Here is a 5,447-nt window from a genome sequence, read left to right on the forward strand (position 1 = left end):
TTGCAAAATCAAATTCCCCATCTCATCTCTGATATGCCCGTATGTAACCCTAGAGCTGGGCTTCACAGTGTTATAAATCCAGCATATAAGGCATGGAGCAGTGGGATATAGAGCCCCTCGTGTATCTAAAAGTTCTGCCCGGGCAAGAGAGATATATGATGGCAACTTTCTCCCCATTGCTTTTGCAATAAAATTCACCTAGAGCTCCAGGAAGAGTTGGGAATGTAATTCAGCTCCCATAAATCAAGACTAAAATTAAGATGGCCAGATATGTAGCAGCCTGCTCAGGTGTATGGAGAATTTGAAATTTAGTGGCCTGGTAATGGGTAGGAGCAGATTATCTAATTAGGAAGAGAAAGAAGAAATACTGCTCTCTGGGGTAAAAAGCTAAATGCTTTAATCCAGCAGTTCTCAACCTGTGGGTCCCGGCCCTTTTAGGGGTCAAACAACTCTTTCACAGGGGTCGCCTAAGACCATCGGAAAACACATATATAATTACATATTGTTTTTGTGATTAATCACTATGCTTTAATTATGTTCAATTTGTAACCATGAAAATACATCCTGCATATCAGATATTTACATTACGATTCATAATAGTAGCAAAATTACAGTTATGAAGTAGCAATGAAAATGATTTTATGGTTGGGGGTCACCACAACATGAGGAACTGTATTAAAGGGCGGCAGCATTAGGAAGGTTAAGAACCACTGCTTTAATCCATTAAACATCTCTGCCAAAGCTAGAGTAATATTAAAGTTCATGTAACATCTAATTTTTTTCGAAGAAATAAAGTGAAATGTTAGCAAAATACATAAATGAAAAAGCTGTAGCCGGGACCGGTTTGGCTCAGTGGATAGAGCGTCGGTCTGTGGACTGAGAGGTCCCAGGTTCGATTCCGGTCAGGGGCGTGTACCTGGGTTGCGGGCACATCCCCAGTGGGAGATGTGCAGGAGGCAGCTGATCGATGTTTCTAGCTCTCTATCTCTCTCCCTTCCTCTCTGTAAAAAATCAATAAAATATATTTAAAAAAAAAAAAAAAAGAAAGAAAAAGCTGTACTTAACAATAACTCTAATTTGGCTACTTACCACTTATACAATTTTAACACAATTTACAATTCTAAATTGACTACTTGTCAATAAACAAATTACTTGTGTAATTAACCTTTGGTGTGACGTACATGTACATGTACTTATGTACCTGATTATAAGAGTTTTATTCTTTCCTACCAACACACCTTGAAACTATTCTGGAAGGACTTTCAGCAGGGCTCTCAATGATGCGCTAGCCATGGTGTTCTTCCCATTTATTCCGTTACTACTGCCCTGCTTTGCCCCAGCAGGAGACCTAACATGCCTCTTTACTAGCTTCAGGAATGACTGGGTGGAGCCAATGGAGGACCTATATTTAACAGGAAGTAAAAGTGAGAATGTTCACATGACTGTTAAGAATCTCAGTGCAATGGGTCTGAATCTGCATGGAGATAGGGCAGTTTAAACTGGGAAATCAGGTCATGTAGGGATGATTATGTCATTCTTGAAGTTATGTCACTTTTTTACCGTACTGTGACAGCAGCTACTTGAGATTTACAACCACAGAATTCCATAAAGTACTTAACATCTTAGATGCTTTGGGTATAACTGTACCTAAAGACAAATGGCCTTTTGATATTGCCTGCAGTTCTATTATTTCTATTTGTTTTAAAACCAGTATTTAAGTAAGAAAAATTTATGGATCTTTTCTTATTTGGGATCTCTTGTCTGTTCTTGAAAGTTGCATGTGCAAGAGCGAGGTAAGGCCAACAAGTGTCTAGTCAGGGCAGTCAAATCAAACCCAGAGCATAACATGGTGACAGATTATGTGCTCTAACTATGAAATTGCACGATTCTCATTCACTCCAGCCATGGCCTAATTGAGATGTTAGTTAGCATGTGGGTTAGTGTCCGTCTCCCCCCCTACCCCCCCCCCCCGGTTTTCCTAAATTAACATGAGGTAATAAGATTATTGTCAAGTGTCTGGTATAGAGCCCATAACACAGAACACACTCAGTAAATGGCACCTTATTATATTTATTTACTTTCTTATTTTTTTAAAAAATATATTTTATTGATTTTTTTACAGAGAGGAAGGGAGAGGGATAGAGAGTTAGAAACATCGATGAGAGAGGAACATCAATCAGCTGCCTCCTGCACACCCCCCACCAGGGATGTGCCTGCAACCAAGGTACATGCCCTTGGCCGGAATTAAACCTGGGACCTTTCAGTCCGCAGGCTAACGCTCTATCCACTGAGCCAAACCGGTTAGGGCTATTTATTTACTTTCAAAGAATGTTGAGTGGCTGTTAATCTTGCAAAGAATGCTTTACATGCCATTTTAGAAATTTGTTCACAGACTACTGGATTGTGAACTCTCTGAAGGCAAAGATGTAGTAGTGTTATTTCCAGGGCCTAGCACAGTGTCTGACACATAGTAGGTGCTAAATAAATATTTGAGGTATTACTGAATGCTCAGTGCTGCAGGCTTTTGGGAATTATAGAAAGAAAATGCTTGGAAAAGGGCATCTACTTTGTAGAAGGGATAACAGGGACAAAGATGGCCCCACTTTGTTTCAAAGGAGTGTCACTGATACTTTAGAAAAGAAGAAAAATACAATGGTCCATTTTTCAACAGCTTGAAAGATGTGAGGACCAGAGATTTTAAAACTGGTAAGCAAATTGACGAATTAATGCTTTAGCAAAATCCGCAAGATACTCGGCCAAGTTGTCTTATCTTAGATTGGCTTACACTGAGCAAGTGCCTCAGGGATGATAGGTGGGAAAAAAACTAAAGAATTAGTTTAAGAATTTGACGTTAAAAAATCGATCCTTTATTGATCACTTTCTGTGTGCTTGGGATTGCACTAGGTAATGCTTATACACTATCATTGCAAATTAAAAAACCATAAAATCAGTCATCTTTATTTCTTTTTCTTAGGAGGAATTTCATGTGCATTGACTTATCCAACATCTCATAATACTTGGTGAGGTTGAGGTATTTGACTCCACTCCTTTTTAAAAACACTGCTTTTGTGCTATATTCACATATTATAAACATTTACCCATTTAAAGTGTACAAGTCAGTAGGTTTTAGTACATTGAGTTGTGTAACCATCTCATTTATTCTTGAAGATACACACACACACAGACACACAGACACACAGACACACACACACACACACACACACACACACACACTTTATTCAATGTCTAGGCAGCTTTTTTCTAAAGTTGGTTAAAAATTACCTTCACAAATTAAGCAGAACGTCACTGGTACACCAATAAAGTGGATTACAGGTTAAGTTTGAGCCAGACACTTGTCTGAATCCCAGCCCCTTGATACTGGTTGTGTGACCTTAGGCAATTTTCATTATCTGCAAAAAGGGGATAAAATCAGTGAATTCACGTAAAATGCTGCCTGATACATACTACATGCCAATAAATGTTATTAAAAATGCAGATGAACAGATATTCCTGGTAACTGAATATTGCGGGATCCTGAAATAACTTCTGAATCATGAAAATTGTAGTCAGTGAAAAGTATTTATTTTATTGTATTCTAATTCTTTGCAAATTAATAATCCATGGAATGTTAACAATGTACTAATACAAATTATTTTACAAGTTGATCATTTGGCATTCAGAGGCATTTTCCCAAACACTGTTTACTGGGACAGAGACAGCTAGCTGCCTACTCAGTGTCCCTATTTTCCTTTTTCCTTATTGGCAAAGCACAGGCTTGATCTGGATGGCCGTGTGGCGGGTAAAGGACTACATTTCTAGACTCTGTCCCCGCAGGGATGCCAGAGATATAGATATTGCGGAATAGGACTTCCAGGACTCAGTTGCAAGGAGTCTGTCCTTCTTCTCTTCCTCTTTCTCTGGGTCTTGATTATGGATTTGTCTAGAGCTCTGATAGCCATCCTGGACCGTAAGGTGAAAGAACACTACTTGTTCAGTATGAAGAAAGATGGGAGCTGGCGGTGGAATGCCAACTGTGGACTGACTTATGCTCATTTACATGACAGAAAAACAATCTGCTTTAAAGTTATTTGGTTTTTGTGCTCTACACAGCTGTCCCTAATTTCAATTCACACGTTTACTTTTCTTGGTCAGCTCAAAATGGACTTTAAAGAATACTACATTCTTTCAACAAGCACGCATTGAGCATCTGCTGTTGTATGCCAGTCACTGTTTTGAGGGCTGGATATGCAAAGAAAAAAGGAATCTCTGCTTTCAGGGAATTAAGTTTGGTGGAAGAGACATATAATAAAAAATAGTACAATGCTATCGGTGCCAGAAACAACGGCAGGCAGAGATGGGTCGATGGGTCTTGACAGACATGACTTTCAGGAAAACATGAGCAAGCTGAATACTGATGAGGCCATCAAGTGAAAAGCACAGGGCATTCCAGGCAGAGAGGTACCTGACAGAAATGACCATGATGCACAGGAGCATTTCTATGAGAAATGAATTGTTTCGATTTAGACACTGAGAACAATATCTAACCTTTGCAGGAGCCAGGCCTTCATATTTATGCCATCCTCTCATTCAGTAAGATCTAAGTTGCTAGAGGGAAGTCTTGGCCCATAGTAACACTGGGTAACATCTGTTGAAACAATGCTGTGCACTTCAATAAGAACTGGTTAACAGATGTAAGGATTCAGAGGGTTAAGACTCACAAGGTAGACATGGGAAAAAGGGACATTTGACAAAGAAATTAAGAGGTGTCCTCCTATCCTTTCCTCACAGCAGACTTAAACTGAAGAAAAAAAAATGAAATGGTTGGGATAGGAAGGCTGGGTAGCTCGTCTCTTGTCTACCCTGTCTGTCCTGCTGACCTGCAGTCCAGGGGGAGAAGAGCAGTGTGAGGATAGGAATAATTCATAGCAGTGAGGCATAATGTGAATACTGTTTATTTCCTATCCTGCTCTTTCTACCTGACCTTTGATTCATATACTAGTACTTAGATTCAGCATCAAAACCAAAAATTAACTAGCATTAAAAAGTAAAGTCCTAGAAGACTCAATTTTTCTTATTTGGAAATATAAATTCTTTAGTTCTCAATAAATGATTACTTATTTAGTCAGCCAGTAAGAGTTATACATTGTATAGATTTGTTAAATAAAGTGTCTCTTTGTTCTTTACATATCGCTTCAACAGCAGCCTTTCTATGAAAGCTGGCTTTTAATTTTAATCTAGTAGTTATCTAGCCCCAAATTAGTGGGGTAGCAGGAATTTCCCATCTCTTTTTATCTACTGCATATTCCACTAAGCTCAACAACAACAAAAGAACCATTAACTCAAGAGAATGCATCTTATTCCAGCTCCCTCTAGGGCACTCAGTAGTTAGTTTCACTTCAATGAGTAATGATGACGGAAAAGAAAGAAACAAACAAAAAAGATTTTTT

The sequence above is a fragment of the Myotis nattereri genome, assembly GCF_964212035.1.
Source record: "Myotis nattereri genome assembly, chromosome: 3".
NCBI lineage: Eukaryota > Metazoa > Chordata > Mammalia > Chiroptera > Vespertilionidae > Myotis > Myotis nattereri.